Genomic DNA, 26,178 nt, shown 5'->3' with positions numbered 1-26,178 from the left:
TTTTCCCTGCATCTTCGACTCCAACAGTGGTCCCTGTTTGGGTACTGCCAAGAGTTCAGACATCTCTCTGCCCCCCAACTTCCTTCCCTACTGGTAACCTCTACTGCATACCCTTAAGGTAGCAGTGATAGACTGTCGGTCTTAAGAACCACAGATTACAGAGAATGGTAGAAATCATGCACCAAAGCTCAGTGATATTTGTAGTAACATTGATAGAGTCAGAGAGCATCCCTAGATATAGAGAGCTTTACATGCAAAACCCATGCTAAGAGGCATGTAATCATTCTAGTAAAGATAATAGCGTAATCTTTGATCAGGCGTTTAAAGCCATCGTACCTCTGTTCATTAGTGTAAAATTTACTATTTTATGTAACTGACCCAATCCTTTTAGCTGAGAAATACCCTCTAGTATTATATCATCATTCTGAGAAGAGAGGTGAGGTGGGGAGAAATAACTTAGGAAAAGTGAAAATAAAATGCCCTTTGCTGAAAAGACACCTCTCCCTTTGGAGATGGGTTATGGACACAGTGTTTTGACAGTGCTTTTTCTTTTCCTTACTGAAAAGAATGAGAAAAGGGAAACATAAATGAAACTGGAATTCTCACTGAGGGAATCTAGTTAAAAAGTGCAAGGAAAAAAAGAGAGAGAGAAGTAAATTAAAAATGGTCTCCCCTTACTGGCAACTAAACATGGTTAAATTGGGAAAAATTTTAAAAGATCCAAGAGGTCTAAGGAAAATATCGAATAACTTTTTATGAAAGTAAGATTATAGGGGCGCCCAGGTGGCTCAGTCAGTTAAGCGGCCACCTTCAGCTCAGGTCATGATCCCAGGGTCCTGGGATCGAGCCCCGCATCGGTCTTCCTGCTCAGCGGGAGGCCTGTTTCTTCCTCTCCCTCTGTCTCCCGCCTTGTGCTTTCTCTCTCTCTCAAGTAAATAAATAAAATCTTTAAAAAAAAAATGAAAGTAAGATTATAGAGAAAATTTAAGATTAACAAATTACTAAATTATGTCTTGATTTGCTCCTAATTTTCCAAAATGGATTTTGCAGATGAGTAAAGCAACCTCTGGTAGAATAGTAGCAAAATAATGCTTGTCTCTGGCTGTTGGAATTGCAAGTAATTTTTTTCCTTTTTGGATTATCTATATTTCAACATTTTAAACATGAAAACTATATTATTGCTTAAGAAAAAAGCTTAAAATTTTATGATGAAACATCTTTGTTTAATTTTGATCATATTTACTATTTTAATGAATATTTTTAATATCGAAAATATATGGGAAAGGTATGACTACAAACTACAAGTTTTGAAGAAAAAAACATCCAAGTTGGTATAGTAGAAAAGCGCTAGCTTTGTGTGTTTTAGACTCGAGTTTAAGGTCTGCTCTTTTATCAACTAAAAGATCTTGAATAAATAAAGTAACCTTATGGCTGCTCAATTTTTTTAGCATGAAGTCAGGAGAGTCATTAGGTAATCCACAGGGTCCCCTCTGGCTCTCCTATTGTATTTAGTGAATTTGGAGTCCAGACTATAGGGCTGTGGAAAACTACCGCCACCTGGTGGCCGTTATCTAAAGAGAGGGGCTGTAGTTAAGGTATAAAATCATTCATTCATTCACTCATTCATTTATTCATTCATGCTTATACAGTATTTGCCTAGCATCTGTGTGCTGGGCAAGTGCCAGCATCATGGTTCATTCAATTTAGTGTTTTTCTAGATGATACTTTCTAGATGTGAGCCGTCACATGCTAGCTGTATGACTAAGGACATTATCTAATGGCTTCTGGGTCTCTGTCCTCAAGCTCTGAAAAATAAAATAAATTCTAATCCACCTACATGATTGGAAAAATTTAGAAATGATGGGTGTGAAGTATCTCACACAGTCCACAGCAAAGAATATTGGGTCAATAAATGGTAGCAATTTTCCTTGGGAAGGTTACCATCTAGGGAGGGAAGTAAGACGAATATGGAAATCATTGCAACATGTGATGTGCCTTGAAAATACAAAGAAGGCACAAGGCACATTCCGCAAAATGGCACAACCAAAATGCAAACAGACTGGAGTACAAAGGACATGTAGGAGTTGCTGATAACTGTTCCGGAATGGTGGGTGCTGGTCCACTCTGGAGGCTCCTAAGCGCAAGGGAAGCAATGGCCAGCCGTGGAAGGGTTGGGGCAAAGAGTAACATCCCCAGAGCTGAGTCTCAGGAAGACTGATATTAATCTAACGTCTGTGACAATGAGATTAATAGACCATCGCCAGACTAGCTGGGCAGTAAGCACACAGGACGGCAAAGGAAGGATGAATAGAAACAGCACTGAGAAACTATAAAAACATAGTTGAGAATGAAACTTTCTAAGACTTGAGACATTGTTAGATTTCAAATGAACTACCTGAGACTAAGAGAGGCTAAAATGTGCTTAGGGTCATGGAACCAACCAAAACAGCAGTTGTAGGACTAGATTCCAAGGTTCCTGACTCCGGATCTAATACCCCTTCTCCACCCAGGTAAGAATTTAATCCCACTTTCCCCTCAGGTATGAACACTAAACCAATATGTACAGGTGCCTTGGGCAGAAAGAAACTTTGTGACTATTTTCTAAGGTGCAAGGGGCTAGAAGGGAAATACTGTGACAAAATACTCTTCTGAGAGTATTCACTCTGGGTATTAGAAAGGGCATTATACTTAGAGGGAAATGAAATCCCAAGTGTGTTCCGTTTTGAAACCCCTGTGGGATTTATAAGGGCTTAACTTTTAGTTGACACAATTTTTTTTTTTTTTCTGGCATCTTAGAGAAGCAGGCAATCTCAGAAGTGATGTTTTGACAAATAGTAGCCTAGCTCAGGACAAATGACAGGAAGCTCTCACAAAATATACTTCGACTAGAACAAAGGCAAATAATGATATAATCCCCTGCAGCTGTATGTTTGGAATGGAAACGTTATATTGTTGGGAATGATAGGAAAAATAATATTGGAAGAAGATTAATGCTCTCTGAAGGTCCTGTCCGACGGGGGGCGGGGGGCAGTATAGGATAATTCCATGATATGTGGAACAGTACGGTTCAGAAAAAAGAAGGTGCCCGTTGAACTGAGACTGTGTTTGATTATCATAGAAGAGCTGAAACACTTTTTCATAGTCAGAAAAAAATCAATATACAGCCAAAGAAGAGAAGCTGTTTGATGATAAGGCAATAAAAACTTCAAAGGGTAACTTAAAAATGTTTCCTAATTCATTTCAGCCTAAACTGGTCCCCATGCCCGTCTCACGCGGTCCCCCAGCTCCTTCACTGGAATATGTTAGCCAGTCTCCTTGGAAAGGAAACTGTGTCAAACTCCGGGGCTGAGTGGGAGAAAAAAAATGGTGCTGGCAGAAAGAGAGGAAGTGTTTTTTTCAATTTAGTGCCAGAAGTAAGTGCTGACATTGTCTCCCATGTGTTTGGGAACAATGGCACATACCAATGGGAACACATTCCCTTTCCCAAGTCCCTTGCTCAGAGGGGTTTGGCAAGTGGCTGCAGAAGTCACAGCTACTTCTCCCTCCCCATCCCCGCATTTCTGAATTAATTTCCTCCCTCTCAGGCACAACACAGTTTCCGCCCTCGTATTATTAGCATCATCATCCAGAGCAAATTCTCTTATTCTGCCTGCACATGCATGTCGAAGTGAAAACGCTTCTTCCTTACACAAACCTCGTTTCCTCTCTTCATAAGCATGCCTTGGATTTGGGGGGGGGGCAGTTTGAACATTAATCTCAGGTGACTTCAGAGCTGCACAAAGTAAAGCCTGCATTTTTCCTAGGCTAAAGTAGACAAAATTAAGTGAAAGGAGCCGGTGGCCAGTTGATGCTGATTAAGATGGAAGAGAAACTGGTTAATTACATGGGCTCCAGGCCAGTGTGCGCCCCTCCCCTCCCACCAAGTTCATGGACGGGTGTGTTTAGATTTCTCAGGCTTCCAGTGCACCACTGCTGAACCTGCTGGGATAGCTGCCTGGCCCTTGGCTACTGCAGTGTAGCTGAGGGGTAGAGAGACATATATTGTTTATTTCTAAAGATAGGTCTATTTATATGTGACGCGATGTCTACATTGAACATCTTTTGGTTAGAAGGCAAAAATAATCACCCAGTTGCCACGTTTTACCTGTGTTTTCTCTCCTAGACTTATTTATAGGCATAGAATATTATCTTTTAAACTGCTTTGTCTGTGCCAACTTCTGTTAGAATCAACTTAAGAACTTCGATTAGAATCGAAATCGCTGGAGGAAGAGAACTAACCTTTTAAAACGCTGTATACTCAGGCCTCGTTCCAGCTACATCACTTTTACCTGAGCCGGGTAGGTCATAAAGCCAGGGCAGAATTCCTCTTAGGGCAAAACCTGGTTTCTTTATTTTTAGGGAGTCGGCAAGCCGTTCTGATGGGCTCCCTAAGTATTAGAGTGGGTCCCAGAGCTCAAAGCTTGCTTGGGCAGCCTGAGAAGGAGGAGAGGCACTGAGACTCAGGTGGGAGGGCGGCCCAAAATGTGGTGGAGGCTAATGGAAGAAGGGACCGGAGCCACGGAGAAACTGCTTGCATCGAGGATGGACAAGGAACTTGTTCTTTTAAATATTTATTATGCAAATTTCAATCATATACAAAAGTAGAATGCATGAACTGCGTGCAGTCATCACTCAGCTTCAACACTTACCAACTCAGAGCTGATTTTGTTTCTTCTGTAACCCCACCTACTCCCCCATCCCCAACCCCAGTGAATTATTTGGAAACAAATCCCAGACACTGTATCACTGCACCAAGTCCGGTCATCGGTTTGCTGAGCCATCTGTGCAGCAGCTTCCCTCCTCTTACCCACACTTCGGTAAAGTTGACGGCACACACAGCTTTAGCGTCCGGGGTGCTTTAGAGGACGACAAAAAGCTGAAAAGTTTGCATATGGGCCAAAGTAGGTAAAGAACAAGACAGTGCTATGAAGTTTGATGCAGAGCTGAGATTAACAGTGAGTGGAACTCTCAAAAAAAAAAAGAGCAGAACTCTCAAGAATTCCTGAAATGATTGGGGGGAACAGAAGGGAAGGAGGGAGTGCTAGGTTTTCTACAGGAAGTCAGAGGAGGTCTTCATGCAGGACTCTGTGTGTGTGTGTTATTATTAAAATGAAGAGCAGCTCTAAAAGGCTGCAAGTCTTGGGGACAGCCAGACAGCTGGCTTTTGGGTTACAGTTGCATATTCCAAGTTTCCTTTCCTTGAAAGGAAAGAAAATACTAAATTTAGACCCCATCTTTTAATTCCTCTGTAATTTCCCTTTCTGTCTCTTTAACAAAAGCAGTCTTTAGACAACCAAAGCAAGGCATGTATTCTCCACGACGCCTCTCGGACACATGACATCACTGGGGAGGAGTTGGTAAGCAATCCCAATCCCAATTAAGTTTTCAGCTGCTCTCTTGGTTAAGTCACTGTTCTTTAATAAATTGCAAAGAACAAGCAGATGTTACTCATTTATGGAAAATGGACCTAGATACCTACACAATTCTCCCGCGGGGTGGGAGGGGGAGGGAAGAAAAATGGGGACCATAGTTGGACTAAATACAGATTTGTCAAATTAATAATGCTCCTTAGGTTTATAGATAAACAGAGGAATTGGGGACCTGAAATGTCATCTTCTCTTAAGAACCATCTACACAGTTGATAACAGCCCAAATAATTGTCCAACTTTGGATATACCATGACTTCTTTTTTTTTTTTTTTTAAGATTTTAGTTATTTATTTGAGAGAGAGAAAGCACATGAGAGGGGGGAGGGTCAGAGGCAGAAGCAGGCTCCCTGCCGAGCAAGGAGCCGGATGCGGGACTCGATGCGGGACTCGATCCCGGGACTCCAGGATCATGACCTGAGCTGAAGGCAGTCGCTTAACCAACTGAGCCACCCAGGCGCCCCCATGACTTCTTTTTTGGCACACTCTATGGTGTGAGTTACAGGTGCGTTACTTCCAGGATGGTTTATCTTGAGAATTGCTATTCATATGCTAACGAAAAGAAAATTCTTTTCTTTGAGAAAACATAACAGCCACTTCTCTATCTGACAACGTGTCCTTCTGTTTTAGGAAAAGACAGAGGCTTTCACCTGAGAAACAAAAATTATAAGCGATATTAAGACAATTTATTGTTGAGAATATTGCTATTCAGAGGCCTTAGAAAATAATATCCAGACATCCACTAGATGTCACTTGATGTTTGCTTTTTTGGTGAAGGTAGCATTTTTCTTTTTTTTTTTTTAAAGGTTTATCTGCAATTATGAATTGACGACTCCCAGTGGGTCCAAACTGGCAGGAAACAAGATGCAGCAATATTTGAGTGAAAGCAGGCAAAAGTCATTAAATGAGAACAATGATTATAACTTTAAATAAGATTTGGGTGGTTGTGGGGTTTGCATAATCCCTCCTGGCATTTGCAAGGATGAAGGGAAGCCAGCAGCTTTGCCCTCCTGCTGTGTTTAAACAAAAAATGGAAAATTGTAATGAACAGCTAGATTTTTCCTATCTTCCATTTTCTGTTTTCCTCCTCCTCCTCCCTCCCCATTTTTAAGAGAACACAGCTTTTAAAATGATTCCCTTCAATGAAGTTCTTTTGCAGCCTTTTAAGCCTGATTTTTCTTTGTTCAAATTTCTACCCACCGATTAAAGCCCTTTGAATCCGCATTATCTCAGTGAAAGGCATGCGACAGAAGTCAATGGTGAAGATGTCTAGGGATTTTGTGAGGATTCTCTGGGGATACCCACTTCCCGTACTTGCTAAAAATCTAATAATCAGTTTCGGTAGAGACCATGTATCCTGGGGTTTTGTTTTGTGTAACTGCTATTTGTTTATTTTTTTAACTGTCATTGTATTTTGGCTTCACGATGGTTAAATAAGTCTCAGTATTAAGTAAACTTCTCTGACCCTGCCTATTTCCTGTCTTGTCAAACCTTTCCCTGTAAGAATAACAGTGTTCTTTTATTTGGTAGTGTGCAGCATGATGTTTTTGGCATGCTCAACATTTTTGACTTGCAAAAACTTGTGACCTCAAGCGTGAGAGAAGTGAATGCTTGCTTTAGTACCTCATAGGGTCCCAAACTTAGAAAGGGTCCTGTTGCATACATGTTAGAGTTGCAAAAGAATTATCAGCATATTTGTTCCCCAAACATTACAAATAATAAATAGGAATAGATTTTTTGCTAAGTTACTGAAATTATTAAGCCAGAGAATACTCGAACATTTTGTTGCTACTAAACCTACATAATTCCTCACATTGACCTAGCTAAACAAAGATGTAGTGCTTTTATTTACTGTGTTCTATCTAAATAGTTCATATTTTAGGGACGCCTGGGTGGCTCAGTCGGTTAAGCGTCTGCCTTCGGCTCAGGTCATGATCCTAGAGTCCCTGGATCGAGTCCCGCATCGGGCTCCCTGCTCGGCAGGGAGTCTGCTTCTCCCTCTGACCCTCCCCACTCTCATGTGCTCTCTCTCATTCTCTCTCTCTCAAATAAATAAATAAAATCTTAAAAAAAAAAAATAGTTCATATTTTAAAAAACATTTTCAAACCAGCACGCATTACATGGCAGAGTTAGTATTGCTGTTCTAAGTAAAAGAAGAGAAGAAATGTCTGTATTGCCTAGTCTTTACAAATCCAGATCTAAATGCTTGTCCAGTGGATTCTATAATGTAGGAACCACCCAAATCAAGTATCAACCAAGGGGCATTTTTTTTTTAAGGTGGCTATTTGATAGCATTTTTCCTATCTTTTGGTTTATCTTCTATTTTTCAGTAATGTAGACATTATAAGAATAAATACCATGGTGAACATCTCTTGCTTTTAAAAGTTGGCAACTGCCAATTCTTATTTATAAATAAATATTTATCTTGAAATATTGTGAACTAATTGGAACATGAAGAAAGTAGATTGGGTTGATTTGAAGACATCATAGCATAAATTGTTATAATCACATAGCACTAATTCTGGTAATTTTTTGAACATCTCAGCTAACAAAAATTTTCTAAATATCTGAAGTAGGTGGGATTCGATAAAAAATATTATCAAGCAGTTCTCTTTTATCTTTGGTCTAGAAATACCATTCTAGTAAAGAGTCTGTGATAGGCAGTAACAAATTAATATTTGAGGACTGAAGACACATCATCATCCTGATCTGGATAACTTTTTTCTCTAAGGGTTTGAAACACAGAGCTCTAAACTCAGTTTAAGACTGTCTTAAACTTGTCATCAAACTTCCCTCTATTGTTCATTGTCATTAGGTATTTCTTCTTTTCCAGAGCTGACTCTAAAGAGATTTAAATAATATTATCAAAATTTATTGCATTCATACCACACACAGATGCTCTCCTATACCGTAGCCCAGAACACTATTTTATTGTCTTCCTTTTATAAAAATAAAAATGAAATACAGATCTTCCTCAGCTTACAATGGGGTTGCTCCTGATACATCCACCATAAGTCGGACAGGCATTCAATTCCCCTAAACTACCAAACATCCTCACTAATTAGCCTGGCCTACCTTAGGCACACTCAGAACACTTACATTAGCCTACAGTTGGGCAAAATCATTAACTCAAAGCCTATTTTATAATAAAGTGTTGACTATGTCATATAATTTATTGAATACTGTACTGAAAGTGAGCAATAGAATGGTGTATCAGCTGTTCGCTCTCCTGACCCTGTGGCTGACTGGGGGCTGCAGCCCAGGGACCCTGCCTGGCATCACCGGAGAATTGCAGACTGCACATCACTCTCTCGGGAAGAGATCAAAATTCAAAGTTTACCGAATTTGTATTGCTTTCACACCGTCGTAAAGTTGAAAAATTCCAAGCCAAACCATCGTAAGTCAGGGCCATCTGTACAATTGATTTATGACCTTTTCCACTTTTTAATATAAAGCTATAAGATGCCGTAATAAAATGAAAAGGATTTAAAAGTGAAAAACTGGCATGTTTTAAAGAAACACCCTTCAAGTAAAAAAGATGAAAGCCCAAAATAAAAGCCCTAAGTTATTGGCAGTCTTAGCTCTATTGTAGAGTCATCCTGGATATGGATTTGGAATTCAGACTGCCTGGGTTCAAACCTCAGCTCCATCAACCACTAGCTGTGGATTTGGGCAAGTTAATGACCCTCTCCAACCTGCAATGTCTTCTTATGGTAAAATGGGAGAAATAATATGGCTTATGTTCCTTTTTTAGAAGAGCCAATAAATTCTATTTGCAAAATGCTTAGCACAGGGCCTGGTCCCTGATGAGTGTTTCATAGGATCTACTATCAAAATCATTATTATAAAGCTAGATAATAATGTCCTTACAAACTTTGGCCATTTTTATATCATCCGTTGTATTTATCCAATGAGAACTTTACAAAGAATTGAGAGGTTGGGGTCAAATTTCTATGTCACTAAAGCACCTGAAATACACCTTGAATTTAGTTTGTGATTAGTTCTACCACCTGTTTAATACAAACACAAGAATCAATGAACTTGCTTGTTATAAATTCTTCATATTTGTAATAGCTATAAAAATATTTAAAAACTGCTTCAGAGCATCTATTAATCTGGAGAATACTTGGCAAAACAGTTGTTAAATATTTACCCATTTAAGAGAGAATACAATGAGATATTAGGCAATATGAAATATATTCATTTGCCACTTGTTCTCTCCTTTTTAAAAATTAGTCTAAAATACACCCAGTATTCTGCAAAGCATTGACTAGTGACGAATGCAATCCATGCTCACAGAACAGTCTTGTTCACTACTACCATGGTTGAGATTGTTTAGCAATCTTAATGCCAATGAGTTAGAAGGACATATGATTAATATAAATAATGATTCGTTAGAGCAAATTATGTACTATATGGTTCTACTGTGGCAGCAGTCCAGCCTAAAAAAGAATGCTCATCAAATACTGAGCTACAGTATTTACAACAAACATATTGACCAAAGTAATACAAACAGAATGAAAATGACAAAATTCAGACATCTTAAAATGATCACTCAATCTTTCTTGAACACATATGCACACCAGAATACTGGTTTTTTGTTTTTTTTTTCACATTTGTTGAAATTATGGAATCCTTTTTTTTTTTTTCTTTCACTGAGCGGCATTTCCCATCACCAATTGATTTGCATTTGCAAGGCCAGCGTTATAAATTCAATTTATTCCCTCCTGAGACTAGGGTTGCAATTTTAATGGACCTCCGATAGATGTAGCGGTAAAATAACGTGTCAGTGTTCACACAGGTTGTAATGAAAGGAGCCAAAGGTAGTGTAATCTTCCACTCAATTACACATTTTTATACTTTCAGTGCCTTATACTTACAGCTAAGTGGAACATTTATCAGACTTACTACTACATCAAACACTGAGAAAGATCTTACATTATGAACTTTGGTAGCTTTTTCCATCTTCAACAGTTATTCATACTCTTCCTCATACACTCCTCCTACTTCACTCCTCATGCATACTTAAACAAATAGTATCTATTTTAATCCTCCTGATGGCCATGTAAGGTGGACATTATTATCCTTTTTTGAATATAAATAACTCAATCTAGGAATGTCTGGAGAATCTAGTCCTACATGGTTTGACCTTTTGAACAAATCCTTTCAAATGTCCCGCTACTACTCTTCAGTTTCAGCTTGATATGCTATGGTTTTCCCCCAGGCTTGAGTTGATTTAGGCACTTTCTAAGGGTTTGCCTATTATTCTGAGATCACTAGATCTAGTAAAAAAATCCTAAACCCTTTATATCACCATAGCATTACCTTTTCCTACTCTTCATTCTATAGGAGAAACATGCTTTCCCTACGTACAGCTTATTATGGAACAGTCCACACTTTTCCAAATATCCTGCTCTTCTTGACGTTCTCTCTTCGGGTTTCCACAAAAATTTTAAAAATAAGAATTTGGCGGTAACAATATGTGGACTGTGTAATAATCCTAAAATAGTCAATTTCCGACTGCCAACACATTCTGAGCTTTCTTCCTTTTTAAGTATCTTTGGGGACATTAATGGTTGTTTCTCCATCTATCTCCCCCCCTCCACCTAAGCCTCAGTGTGGTTCTAGGGAGGCTGAGTTCACCTGGGTCTCCTGTGCATCCATCTCCTGGCCAATGATTGGGTCAACGGTAGGCACGTGACCTAAGCCTCTCCGATGCAAGCGCATTTGAGACTCTTGCTGGGAATTATCAGTCAAAGATGCTCACCCTTTCCCAGCAGACTTGAAAGCGGAAGCATTAGCCCCAGCGGGAAGTAGCAGCCTTCTTAAAACCAAGAGAGGTTCCAGCCTCAGGTTGGAGCTGACGCCGTGGTGTGCGAAGCGGAAAACAACGGAGAATTGGACACTTGGTGACATCATCCCTGATGCAGCCTTGTCTGGTATCTCTCTACCTCTGAGCATTTTCGAGGATTGAATACATTCCCTTTTTATGGTTTAAGCCACTTCGAGTTCAAGTTTTTGGCCACTTGCTACTCTTAGCCATCTTAACTTACACAGCACTCCCCGTGTTTTCCCACAACTGGTTGCTCTAGTAATCCTGCAGAGCTGGCAAGACCACCCCCTTCTAGGCATAGGTTGCCTTGTTTTAATGGGACCGCGCTCCCTTTGAGAGAACCTGATTTTTTTTTCTTTTTAAGCACATTTAAATTGCACAATCAGGATTTAAAATAGTGACCAAAAGTGCTTACATCTAAAAATTCTCAACCCCGGTCCAATATTATCATGCTATGAGCTGTGAAAGAGCTGATAAGCTGATAGAAGGTATTTTTCTCATGACTCTTTGTTTCTTTGAAGTAAACACCTGGGACTGACAGAGTTTGATGTCCCAGCTTTTTGGATCCCCAAAAGGATTACAGCATGATTTTACGACCTCTCACAAACCCCTCCTCTACCAATGAAAATTACTAGCTACTATAAATCTGTCTTTAAAAAAAAATTAATTGGAATCAAAATGTGCTTTGAAATGAGTTATTTAATTTTATGTTAGCTCTCTTAGAGTTTTCTGAAATGTCTTCTAATTGCTTCAACATGGTGGTGAAATACTTTATGCATGTAGCTTTAGAAGTCAATGATACAACAAGGTGTACAATGAAAATAGTCCTCTGCCTAACCTTCTCCATCTTAAGTCAAAACACTTTCAAGTGCTTATTTTCTTTGTTTTCATATTTCTAAATAATATGCATGCAGCTATTTCCTTATTTTTTTTTTCAGATGTAAGCGCTCTCTACTGTTTTTTTTTCTTTTCTTTTTTTAAAAAGATTTATTTATTCTAGAAAGAGAGAGAAAGAGCATGCACATGAGTGATCAGGGGAAGGGCAGGGGAAGAAGGGGATAAGCAGACTCCCCACTGAACAGGGAGCCCCACACAGGGCTCCATCCCAGGACCCTGAGATCATGACTTGAGCCTAAATTAAGGGTCAGACGCTTGACCATCTGAGCCACCCAGGTGCCCCTTTATTGGTTTTCTTCTACAGTTGATAATTCAGCTTTCTCAGCATACTCTTTTGTGGCACACTCCTCCCACCTTGCTGTCCTTCTTCCTATCCTCCCAATGTAATTATATAGCAATATTTTGGCTAGATTTATAGCTCAGCCACACAACATACTATGGTAGCATGTTTATGTAACTTCATTAATAATAGCCTCTTTTTTTTGTTGCTTAATTTTTTTGTGTTTATCATTAATTTCTCACCAATTCTTTGATAGAATAGTAAAACTCCCTTGAATGGAAATCAACACAAGATAGTCTATCCATTTCTTTTTCTTTTTCCTTTTCTCTAGATTCTTCTATCTTTAATGCCCCCTGTCTCTGGCCTCAATCATGGCTGACTGCTCTCCAGCCTGCTGTTCAGCTGCCATCCTGGGACTCACCATCTTCTGAGGAATTCCCTTCATCTCTGTCCTTTGGGGGATTTCTTATGCCTGTATCCCATGATTTCCTACTTTTGGCATATATCCTCATTTTGGTGAATCACAGTTTCCAGTAGTTTCTTAAAAAAATTTTTTTATAGTTAGGTGGTACAACAAACATATGGTAAAGTATATTCAACTTGTGTCCGGCCCAATTAATTTTTGTATACATATTCATATAACCACCATCGATACTGAATATCAAGGCTCCTGGGTGGTTCAGCCCATTAAGAGTCTGACTCTTGATTTCAACTCAGGTCATGATCTCAGGGTCATCAGATCGAGCCCAGTGTTGGGCTCTGCACTGAGCACGGAGTCTGCTTGAGAGTCTCTGTCTCCCTCCCCACCTGCCCCTCCCCCCACTCTGCTCTAAATAATGTAAGTAACTAATTAAATCTTTAAAAAAAAAAAAAGATACTGAATATCTCCAGCATTCTACAAAGTTTGCTCATGTCTCTTCCAAGTCAATACTCTCCACCATCACACCACCCCCAATGAGGTAATCACTATTCTGACTTCTATCACCATCAATTAGTTCTTCCTGTCCTTGAACTCTATGTAAATAAACAGAAAGTATGTACTCTTTTATATCTGACTCTCTTTTACTGTTTATTATATACTTGGGAGAGTCATCCATGTTGTTGCATGTACTAGTAGTTTGTTCTTTTGTTTGTTTTTTGCTGTGGTATGTGGTATGAAAGTAAAGTATTCGGATATTGTAAATATAGCTGCCACAAATAGTCTTGTTCTGTCTTTTTGTTGGACACATGCACTCATTGTTTGGGGGTATATAACCTAGGACTGGAATTGCTGGGCCATGGGATAGCCATTAACTTTTTGAGAAATGGTGCAGTTGGAAATATTTATGATAGGTTGTGTGTTAGGGGAGCCTAAACTACACTACAGTAACCATAAGCCTCGCATCTTTATGGTTTACTGTATTAAGTGTCTTCTTGCTCACATAAGTCTGCTGAAGGTTGGGCAGCCCTCCGAGGCAGTTATCTTTCATGTGGTAATTCAGTGATACAAAATGTTCCCATCTTATGGCTCCACTATCTCAACAGGAGACCTCTGTAGAAAGCGTAGAACTCATACATCCCCCTTCAGTGCTTTGGCCAGGAAATGACATGTCACTTCTGGGCACACCTACTTGATCAGAATACATGATCCCACCTAACTTGGAGAGGTCTGGGAAGTATAGTGTTCCATGTACCAGGAAGGAAAGGAAAAACAAATCTTGGTGAGCATAAGTAATGTTTGACACACTTCACGTATCTGTCAATACCTCTGTTCTAATGTCACACTGAAATAAATGAAAGTTTGGCCAGGTATTAAATCTTAGGTAGAAAGAACTTATTTTCCTTGGAATTTTGAAGTTATTGCTCCATTGTCTTTTAGCTTCCAGTGTTACTTTTAAGAAACCCAATGCCATTGTGGTTCTTTATGTGGGAACTGTTTTTCTCTTTAATCCTAGTATATCCTAGTATCTGGACATTTCATAATGATATGCTTGGTGTGGATATTTTACTTTCTTATTTTTCATCACTATGTTTTTGTACTACTTTCTGCAAGGCTTTCTCAACTTCCCATTCTTGTATTGATTTAAAATAAATTCTACTTTTATATTTGTAATTTTTAGATTTTTCTTGCTCACTATTTCCCTTTTATTGCATCCTCTTGTTTTATGGATGCAGTAACGGTTAATTAATAAAAGTGTTTTTGAAGTTTTCTTCTCTGGATTGCCTCTCTTTTTCTCCATGGTTTATTTTTTCCCATTTATTTGTAGTTACTTTGGGTTTTTAAATCTGTCTTTCATATTATAGAATTTCCTCATATATCTGGAGATCTTTGGCTGCCTGTTTACATTTAGGTGTCCAGGGATAAAAAGTTGATTGGAAGCCCTTTGTAGGACTCTCTGACTGCTGAGCTTTCCTGTAGAGCCATGAAGTGGGACCCAGGCATTTTGTTGGGTGACTGCCATGTCAGTATTGGTAGGTGTGTTCTTTTCGGGCTGCTCACTTTCTCCACAGAGGAACTTGCCAGTCTCCTCCATGGGAGCATAAGCTTGAACGTCAACATTCATGGAGGTAAGGGAAGGAGACTTAAGAAGCTAACTAAGTCCATGAGAGCTGGAGAAGCCTTATGCTTCAGAATAATGGATTTTACTTAATCCTATTCTGTCTAGCTCCGAGCCATCACTGAGTCCAGAACCATGCTTGTTCAGCATCTCTAGAGAGCAAACATCTTGCTTTTTACCAGAGCAGGAGAGAGATACCTAGTTGTGGGGCATAGGGAAGGGTCTATAACTTAGGCAGATTTCATCAAAATCTTTGTTTTTTGCCCCCTCTCCATTCCCTTCATCTTCCAAATATTGGGGACCACCAATTCCTGACCTCTCAGAAATTTTTAGAGCAACTTATCTAGCTTCTTCTTGGCTTCCTCTTACTAGGCTTTTAGATTTCTCTACTTTGCTCAGTTACTCCTCTTCTTTCGGCTTCCCATCTTCTAAACTGTAGTTGACAATTCCTGTCTGATTTCTCCTCTACAGCTTTTTTGTCTTTGGAGTTTTTGCCTTCATTAATTCCCTCACTGTCATTTTCAGTAGGTTGTAGAAAGAGTTTATAGAAATCCTTACTCTTAATTTTCCATGTTTATTTTGAATCATAATTATTTTGTAAGGCTAAAATATAATCATATCACTCCCCTTTCTGAAATCTGTTGCTAGAACTGTAACACCTACAGCTTTAATTCTAACCTTATGTTAGCACGCAAAATTTTTCGTGATTTGACTCGGGAACATTTCCAATCTTAACCCAAAAATGCAGTGTAGCAGGTTATTTGCTATTTTTCAAACATGCCTGTTCTTTCTTATTTTCAAAGCCATGCATAGACCATTTCCATTACTTAGAATCTACTTTTCTAACCCCCTGTGAAACATCTACTTATTCATTGCCTCCCCTATGAAGCATTCTTTGACTCCTCCAGACCAAAGTAATTTTCTTCCTGTGTGTTCACATAGCACTTAATATACCTGTATAAAATAATTTCTACTTTCCCAACTTTACAATGGAGAATTTAGATGTAGTATTTCCCAGTCCCACAATGGAGGACTGCTGTACATAATATCAGCCCTCAAAGGCTAAGACTGTGTCTTCTTCTTTGAATTTTCTAGCACTTGGAAGTGTCTTCCATATCTCAGGCATATGTGTTTCAATATATCTATGACCAATGAGTGAATAAGGAAGAGATAATACAAGACCCCTTGGGTGTTATAAAACAAAGGCACCAAAGCACAAAACCTTCACCTGGGAGTCAGCATTTTCAAGTTCTGATTTTTGCCTGACTTGGGCTTGCAGTATATAATTTAGCATAACTCACTCTGGTCTTTCTGCTCTCAAATGTGCTCCCTTGTAGAATAGGGATCTCTCCCAGAATGTCTTCGCTTTCTGGAGAAGGGCTAAGGAACTGCTTTGAGCTTCAAAGCTCTTGGGCCAGCTATAACAAAGTCACAGGCAAGTCTGTTTCAAACTCTGTAGCTGAATTGTTTCCTAATTGTGCTAGGTAAAGACTTCCTTCCACATGCAGGAAAAGCAAGGACTCCCCCATTGGTGAATGTCCCACATCTACACGCTATAAACTACCCACAACTGAGTCTGTGCTGTCCTTGCTGGGAGTTACCTCCTCTGGCAAATATCACCCAGGCTTTTTCCAAGAGGCACCCTTTTGCCTGATGCTGTTTGCTCAATACTGACCTCAGATGAGGCTACACGCAAGTCCGCACCCCACAGCTGTCTCTCTTGGTAATCATGTCTCAGGCCAGGATTTGTTTTGTAAAAGATCCAGCTGCATGGAAAGTCCCAACAATTGCAAACACTCAGTAGAGTCCTCAACATTTGTGGCTGAGACTTTCAGGTGAGAAAACTTGTGAAAGATTGACCCCTCTCACGGCATTTCACGACTGTGAGCTTTTTCCTCAAATGCCTGACTGGAGACTCTTCAGACAAACGTGTTCTTCCTTCAGAGCATTAGCTCTGTAGCCAGCCGGCCGAGGGATTTTGTTCTTTTTTGTTTGCTAGCTTTGGGCAGTTTACCTATTTTGCATTCATGTTTGTACTCCCATAAAAATAGTGCCAGTTGTGAGAATCCAACAAGATAGCGTGTGTAAAGCAAATAGCACACGGTAGGTGTCCCCTTTTGGCATTTCTCCTCGTGGAAAGAGTGTCCGAGTTCTCTCTAGTTTTTTTCTTCTTCTGTTCACTCTTTTAAAAAAATTTTTTGGTCTCTTCCTTTTCTGCTCACTGGTGGCCCTCTTTCATTCTTTCTTTTCTTCAGGATGAACACTTTTTAGTTTAAACTGTAACTTTAAAAGTTTAAATTTAGCAAAATGTATTCTATTTTGGTCAGATCTAGTTTGTGACTATTTCTTTTTCACTTAAGTTTTCTTTTTTTCTGAAAGTTTGTATTTGTCTTGGTTTGGTGGCTTTAGAGGTAATTCTGGGTGGAGTTTGGGAGGTGTTTTCTTCAGGCATTCCTGCTCATGGTTGGAAGGACAGAGAGCCAGACGAACCTGTTGGGGAGGTGGTATTCTGGAAGGGGAGTTGCTGGGAGTGGTGGTAGGGAGGTGTGAGGGTTAGGAAACACAGAAGAGTCACAGAAATTCAAAAACAAGAAATGACGCCCCACAAGAGCTCGTGGAGCTTGCAATGTTGCCAGGAACTCAAACCATTCTTTTTTAGGGGTATTCTCCTCTCCTCTTCCCTTCCCCCATATGTGTTCTGTTCTCCTCTCATTTAGCCTACGTCTTATGATGGCCATCCCAGCCCCCATCTCCATGACCTTCTTACAGCTAAGTATCTCAGTTACCCAAGCCCAAACACTTCAAGAAGGGAATCTCATTGGACCATTCTTCTTTCCTCCCCCGACCCTAGGTTACTGGCCTGCCTACGGTTGGACTGTCCTTAATCAGAGTCCAACTGCACGTTGTCAGTACAGCACCACTTGGAACCTCTGTGGCTTCCTGGATCTGTCCCAGCTGAAAGGTAAGTCTCTTAGGAAATGGGGCTAGAGCAGTGCTCTGGATTTGATAAAAATACCAATATTGGGATGCTGGTATGAAGTGAGAAATTTTTAAAAGTACAACTAATATGTCAGAAAAATATATCCTATGATATGAAGTATTCTTGGAAATTTCCTCTAGTAAGAATTTGCCCACCTAAGGGATCACTCTCCTTCCTTTGGAAATATTCCTTTATGGGAAAGCTGTTGGCTAATAATTCTGAAGTGACGTCATCTCAGACTTTAAAACCTCTCCTCTGGAAGCTCCTAAGATATGGCATCACAGGTGGTTTCCCTGGCCCCTTTAAGAGGGAGCGGCCAAGGGGCGTGTGCCAGAACTGAGCCAGCATACCTGCCCATGGAGTTTGATGGGAAACAGGCCTTCACATGTGTCCCCTGCACTCATCCCACACATTGGCACAATTATGCTTGACAAGGGAGCTCCTGAGGGCAGCAGGCCAAGGGGGCGGTGGGTCTTTCCCACTATGCTAGGGACCTGGCATTTACTCATTCATGTGACCAAGCCAAATCATTGACACAGACATTAGATATATTGTCTGAAATTCTCTTTTCTCGGATTGTGTGTCTCACGCGTCACATCCTGCCTAAAATTATCCTACGTAAAACCTCGCCTGCTTTTCCTTGTCCTCCCCTCCTTGGTCTGCCAGCGATTCTGTCCCTCTTCAGCTCTCCACCGTCCTTTCTCCTCTGCCCTAGGCTCCCATTTCTGCCTGCTCTATGATAAATCCATGTTCCCCAACTCCCCCAGTGTGACTTTAGAAGTAACCTGCAAGCATATCTGGTCTGCAGAGCCACATCGCCATCCATCATCTGAATCCTCCCGCGGGGAAGATGGGAGCGCAGCTTGTAAGGCCCAAACTGACAAGGTGGCTGCCACTGGGATGTGACACCCAATTTCTCCTTTTTCTTCAAGTGCCTAATGACAGGTCCCTCAGTTTGGATGACGCAGGTGCTGTACTCTGCTGCTTCTCCTTCCATTCCTATTTTCTCGAAGCCGGCTTTCATAAAGGGTGAATGACTAGGCACTGGTAGTTTGGTTCTCATTATGAGCATGAAAACTGGGACCTCTACCCTCATTACTTATCCCCACCCATTTTCATTTATTGAATCTGAAACATTACATTTAGCCTTCCTATCAAGTTCAGTGGCTTCCTTAAGAAATAAGAATGTAACGTACCTCTATGATCAATGATAAAGCATCGTTTGATGACATTTTAATTTTTTAAAAAAATAACTTACCCCAAAAGCACAGTATTTAAGCAAGCTAGGTGACAAATGTGAGACAGAGAAGAGAGTTATTTATTGTTTTTTAGCAACTTTTCTCCTCTTTGGCAAGAATCCTTTGAAAGGAATGGGTCCGTTTCATGCTGCTGTTGAAAAAACTCCCAAAGACCATGTTGGTGTTTTAGTCTGTTTTCTACATAAAGAATGTTTCGTGAGAGACACGCCCAAAGGGCACAAGACCAGAGCTTGGGAACCTCGATCTGTTCCAGAAACCAGAGTTCCCACATAACTACATAATGTGCTGCTATCAGGTTACAGGCCTGCCACAGTTGCCTAATGTAACATTGAGTTCGGGGCGCTGCCGTGGGGAGGTGTAATTACCGGGGGCACGGCTCAGGCTGAGTGGTTGCAGTACTCAGGAATTCACGTGCACGATCCATGGGCAGGCCAGTGCTCCACCTCAGTCTTCAACCCCAAGGATATCCAGGATTAAACTTCCCAAGGTCTTTCCCCCCTCTCCAGGGTAATATTGCATATCAGCTGCTGTCTCTATGACACAGAGGTCAAGGAAAGGGTAGCGTTTAATTGCATTGCTGGTCTTGCTTGCATGATCATGTTTTCCTGCTTCCGAAATGTCTTTATTTCAGAATCCCCAAAATGATTTCTGACAAGACCTCTGATCTTTCTTTTGCAGTGGGAGGGGAAAAAAAAGTTGATTTTTCTATAACAGGTTCGGGATGGTGATGATGATGGCTTATGATTAAATTTAGTCGTTTTCATATACAGTTTGAACCTGTGCCCATTCCTGTTCCTAACTCTACACCCAGTCCTGGATCCTGACCTGAAATGAGCCAGGCTCACTAGTAGAATTCATGGAGTTCAGGAAGTCTAGCTGGATGACAGGGTTGAATGTTGATTTCACACATTTATGAAAGCAACCGGTAGAAATAGAAGACAAGACCCAATTCTACTTCCTGTGGCTGGTGGTGTTTCCAGTTGAACTTAGCACATTGAGGCTCCCAGGAGTGAAGCCCAATCTTGATCACCGGAAACTAAAGGAACTCTGATGTACGTATGAGAAAAACCTGGGATTTCAATCCTCTACATCTATTTCTCAGTTCCTATTTGCACCACATGCATTCACTAATGTGGTCCTGCGCAGCCCTGAGTCCCCACCCTCACAGCCTTGGTGGGCCACCTCCTCTGACCCTGGATGACCACGTCCCTGTGGCTTCTAAATCCTATGTCTTAAGCCTGATCATTACCCCAGCTCCTAGCTCCCTCTGTGTCAGTGTGGGTCACAGTTTACCTCTTTTAATGGCAAATTCCTTGGCTGAAAATTATCCAGATGTCCTGAAGAAATAAATGGGCAAGAGGTTAAATAATCCCGTATAATAATGATCTTTAAAAATTTTTTTCTAAGTAGCAGAATGTTCTTCAAATTAAATCTTATGCAGATGCCCAATATCTAAAGCAGATGAATGTGGCACTGTGGAGATGTTCCATCATGCTGTCATGATCACCCTCAGGAACCTTCACGAACTCCAAGGCTCCTCAGGACATGGACTGGAAACCACTAACATACAGGATTCTAAAAGGGAAGGGAAGCCAAAATGTTTGCGGCTCATTTCAACAGCTGTTTCACTCAGTAATTATAATTTTATTTCCATGGCCTGCCTCTGAACCTAAGCTTCCTGGATCCTATTCAAAGCAAGGGATGGGGGTGACCTATAGTAACGCTCCCTGCCCATCCCCTCACTCAATTTCTTCTCCAAGTTTTCCCCCAACTTCCTGCTCTTGTAAATTCTGTGAGCCTCTTGTCAAAGGATCTAGATTCCAATTCTAGTTCTGCTCTTTCAGCTGCATGTAGGGATCATTTGCACTCCTGGGGACTTGATTTCATCCTGGTTGATAGAAATAATAATACCTACTCTTCCTGTTGTGAGGATGAAACTCAAAGCTAATTGTATGAAAGAATTGTGTGAATTATGTCTTCTATATACTTTTTAAGTTATATAGAATACATACACATACACTGCTGGAGACGAGATAGATCACCAAAGAAGTTTGGCTGGATTGTAATCACCATTCTTAAAACCTTAACAGATCTGGAGCTACACATAGGGGATACAAATTTAGGAGGAAATGACCTTTTTTTTTTTTTTCAGCATCCTCCCAGTGTTATGGACACAGAATTGACCTATAAACTATGGTCACAAATCTCAGCATGTGCTAGAGGGAAATTTAAGAAAGATGGACATCTTCTTGGGTAATGTTACAGAGCAGAGGATGGTCGCCAAACTCAGGTCTCTGGCAACACCTGGAAAACGGAATTTCTGGACAACTAGTGTAGCATGTTTGAGCAAGCACATATGTGAGGCTGCAGACAGAGCGAGGCCAGTTTCCACATCTCTCCTGGGTCAACAGAGTGAAAGTTGCGACAGAACCCTTGTCGGCCTCCATGAATTTAAACAGGAGCTCTTAGGACCCTGGAGAGAAGGCTGATGAGGACTGGCAGTGGCACAAAGGGACACCTGTTAGGACAGTAATCCAAGACTGGTCTTAACCCCACGGAGCCATATTAGCACTTCCCCATGCAGCTGCGAGGCAGCCTCCGAATCTCTTTCACCACAGCATTATAGGAAAACGCTTCCCAGAAGTAAGAAGAGATGCCTGAGCCATTTCTGATCTAGTCCAATCCCTATCGCCATCCTGGCCCCACCGTCACGCTGTGACTAAAGAAACGGAACCCGAGGGACTGGGAGAAGCCCATCCCCTGAACTGTGCTGCCTCTGGAGACTCATCAGGCTGGAAACCCATCAGCACATCTCCTTTCCAGAGTGTTCCTGTGTGGCATCTCCCCTTCCTTTTACGTCTTCCTTCAAGGCAGAGATGCCATCTGCTACGATTTGGGTACACTCCCTCTGCCCACGCTGAAGTCACGGAGCACGTCGTCAAATTACTGTGAGGTGGGACGCCTGGGTGGCTCAGTCGTTAAGCGTCTGCCTTCGGCTCAGGTCATGATCCCGGGGTCCTGGGATCGAGCCCCGCATCGGGCTCCCTGCTCGGCGGGAAGCCTGCTTCACCCTCTCCCACTCCCCCTGCTTGTGTTCCCTCCCTTGCTGTGTCTCTCTCTGTCAAATAAATAAATAAAATCTTAAAAAAAAAAAAATTGCTGTGAGGTGAAGGGAGGTCCCCAGTTCCACAGAGGGCGATGGTAAGGACAGGAAACCACAGGGCTTTCGAGGGGAAGGAAAACAGAACGACTCAACCGATGGGATTGTCAATGACACAATGGACTCCGGAGGGCTGACAAGTGACTTTTATAATATTGTATAAAGTTGGCAACAACAGCTGGCTCTACCCTGAATATTTTTGATAACTTCTTAGTTTGCTAAGCTGCTTGGTGATTTGGAGTGGTGGTTCAGCCCAGGGGCTGTGCAGCCAGATTCTGTGAGTCACTGCTCAGAGGGCCCCCGTGTGAGGCTGCTGGACGGGAGCCATGCTTTCTCCTCTCCCAGCCTCTGCCCAGATGGATTGTTGCGTCCCTTCGCTCGTCCACTCCCTGTGTCTCCACTCCTGCAGTTGCTGCCCCTTTTCCCAGGCTGCCAGTGCCCCGCCCTTTGGGTATTTCCTCCCTCCTGGCCCAGAAGAGCTTTTCTCCTCCCAGGCCCCTCTGTTCTCACTCCCTGTCTTTTCGCCATAATCTGTCTCCTTCCATGTGTTCCCGTCTTGACTTCCACCCTTCCTTATTCACACCCAGTTGTCATCTCATATCTTTCTGTAGCCACTTTGCTCTATTTATTTTTAAAGATTTTATTTATTTACTTATCTTTTTTTATTTTAGAGATAGAGTGTACGTGGGGGGGAGGAAGAGAGGGAGAGGGACAAGCAGACTCTGTGCTGAGCTCAATGCCAGGCTCCATCTCAGGACCGGGGATCATCACCTGAGCCTACACAGCCCCAAAAACCTATTGGGAAGAAAATACAACCCTAGTACCTCCTCGGTTCAGCAGTGAGCCATATTACTCTCTCAATAGTATAAATGCCATGTATTCACTTTTACCTTTTAAAATTAAATAGACAAAGCACACACGCCTGGAACTAGAGCATAAATAAATGTTAACAGCTTTGGTAATGCAAAGATGATGTCTATAGTTGTAGTTTGTTCTATGAAAAAAAGGAGATGTTGACCAAGGTTGACAGAGGATGAAATAGTGATGTAAATGTGTTATTTACAGTCACAAAGGTAACCAGGGGAAGAACTGAAAGCTGCAATATAAAAGGTCAAAAGGATAAAGAGGAGGGAAGGGGAGAGATCATTTCAAAAACTAGATGGGGGAGCACATGAGTGGCTCAGTCAGTTGAGCATCTGACTCTTGATAGAGCCCCATGTTGGGCTCTGAATCAGGCTCTGTGCTGGGCTTAAGATTCTCCCTCACCCTCTGTCCCTACTCCCTCTCTAAAAAAAAAAAAAAAAAAAATTTTTTTTTTTTTTTTTTATCCATTTGACAGAGAGAGAGACACAGCGATAGAGGGAACACAAGCAGGGGGAGTGGGAGAGGGAGAAGCAGGCTTTCCGCGGAGCAGGGAACCCGATGCGGGGCTCGATCCCAGGACCCCAGGACCATGACCCAAGCCGAAGGCAGACGCCCAAGGACCGAGCCACCCAGGTGCCCCACAAATGATTTTAAGAGTAAATTGGTATCATTTAAAGCTGATAGATGGAGAAATAGATGTCTGTTTATGGTCTAGGATTACACGTGGCAGAATCGTTGCCTCCAGGGCAAGGCATGGGGGTAGGCTGGAAAGGGTGTTGAGAGAGAACTGCTCTAAAGTTCTCTCTCTCTTTTTTTTTTTAAAGAGCTCATTCTTATTTATTTATTTATTTATTTTTAGATTTTATTTATTTATTTGACAGAGAGAGATACGGTGAGAGAGGGAACACAAGCAGGGGGAGTGGGAGAGGGAGAAGCAGGCTTCCCTTGGAGCAGGGAGCCCAATGCGGGGCTCGATCCCAGGACCCTGGGATCATGACCTGAGCCGAAGGCAGACGCTTAAAGACTGAGCCATCCAGGCGCCCCACGAGCTCATTCTTATTTTAATTCAACCTGAAATTAAAATTAAATCATGCCCACTGTATGTATTTGTGCCTATTCAGGACAGAGAGTACTCAGCAGCCACCAGGGTTTAATTTTTTCATTTACATTTGCCACATGCTACATTTTTCTTTTTTTTTGCCCCTATTTCCCTCAGAATAAAATGACTGGGGCTCCTGGGTGGCTCAGCCAGTTAAGCATCTGATTCAGGCTCACGTCATGATCCCGGGGTCCTGGGATTGAGCCCCACATCGGGCTCCCCACTCAGCAGGGAGACTGCTTCTCCTTCTCCCTCTGTCCCTCCTCCCCCCCCCCATGCTCGCTTTCTCTAATACATAAATCTTAAAAAAAGAAAAAGGAATAAAATGACTGAAGTGGTGACTTTTGGTACTAGAATGTCATTTCTTAGAAAACATGACTGTTTCCAAGCTGGGATTTTATAACTGACTAGAAAAGCTATTTATTTATGTATTTATGTATTTTTTTAAAGTTGAAGTGTACTTGACATACAATATTATATTAGTTTCAGGTGATTCAACATTTATAGACATGATGAAGTGATCACCATGATGAATCTAGCTACCATCTGTCACCATACAAAATTGTTACCTGTTATTAACTATATTCCCTATGTTGTACTTTACATCCCTGTCTTATTTGATACCTGGAAGTTCATACCTTCCCCTATCTCACCCATCCCCCAACCTCCCCTCCAATCTGGCAACCACTAGATTGTTCTCTGTGTCTATGAGTCTGTTTCTGTTTTGTTCATTTATTTTGTTTTTCTAGGTTCCACATAAAAGTGAAATCATATGGTATTTGTCTCTGTCCAACTTATTTCACTTGGCATAATACTCTGTCCATTCGTGTTGTTGCAAATGGCAAGATTTCGTTCTTTTTTTATGCCTGAGTAATATTCCAGTGTGTGTGTGTGTGTGTGTGTGTGTGTGTGTGGTGTATACAAACACACACCCCTTCTTTATCCATCTATCTATGGACACTTGGGTTGCTTCCACATCTTGGCCTTGTATATAGTGCTAGAATGAGCATAGAGGTGCATTTCATTTATCTTTTTGAATTAGTGTTTTCATTTTCTTAGGATAAATACCCAGAAGTGGAATTGCCTGGTAGTTCTATTTTTAATTTCTTGAGGAATTCCCATACTGTTTTCCGTAGCAGCTGTTCTGCTTTGCGTTGCCACCAACAGTGCACGAGGGCTCGCTTTCTTTCCGTGTCCTCACCAACACTTGTTATTTCTTGTCTTTGTCATTCTAGCCATTCTGACAGATGTGAGGTGATATCATGGTGATTTTGACTTGTATTTTCTTGATGATGAGTTATGTTGAGCACCTTTAATGTGTCTGTTGGCCATCTGGATGTCTTCTTTGGAGAAATGTCTGTTCAGGCCCCCTACTCACTTTAAACTGGATTGTTTATTTTTTTTTAATATTGGTTGTGTGAGTTCCTTGCATATTTTGGATATTAATGCCTTATTGATTTTATCATTTACAAATATCTTCTCCGATTCAGTAGGTTCCCTTTTTGTTTTGTTGTTTCCTTCGCTGTGTAAAAGTTGTTTAGTTTGATGTAAACCCCTTTGTTTATTTCTGCTTTTGTTGCCCTTGGAAAGGCGGTCTCTTCACTGGGTCCAGTGCGGCTAAAACTGGACAAGAGAGCCAGAAAGCATTGTCCCAAATGCCCACATGGCTGCATTTTCTCTTTGTGGGCGATGACACCGAGAACGTTCTGTTCTTACAGATGGCCTCGCTGAAATGTGAAAAGGAAACTGTAAACAGCAGTTTGCACCCTGTGGAGGCACATTTCTCTGTGCCATAGTACCTTGC

General features: G+C 41.3%; 1 long non-coding RNA gene across 2 annotated transcripts; it reads left to right on the top strand.

Moving 5' to 3' along the window:
- The first annotated feature begins 5,240 nt into the window (after nt 1–5,240).
- LOC129046563 (uncharacterized) lies at nt 5,241–23,777 on the top strand. Of its 2 annotated transcripts, none has more exons than XR_010405024.1 (3): nt 5,241–5,396; nt 17,864–17,974; nt 21,404–23,777. It is a non-coding gene; the product is annotated as an uncharacterized LOC129046563 (long non-coding RNA). The 2 variants fall into 2 exon arrangements; XR_010405023.1 differs by lacking the exon at nt 5,241–5,396 and adding an exon at nt 11,166–11,404.
- The last annotated feature ends 2,401 nt before the right edge of the window (nt 23,778–26,178 follow it).

Source organism: Mirounga angustirostris, unplaced genomic scaffold (assembly GCF_029215605.1).
Source record: "Mirounga angustirostris isolate CCGP_5_RB_7025 unplaced genomic scaffold, mMirAng1.0.hap1 SCAF_9, whole genome shotgun sequence".
In the NCBI taxonomy this organism is placed as follows: Eukaryota; Metazoa; Chordata; class Mammalia; order Carnivora; family Phocidae; genus Mirounga; species Mirounga angustirostris.
The sequence above is the reverse complement of the archived record's forward strand: the minus strand, read 5'-3'. Positions and strand labels throughout refer to the sequence as shown.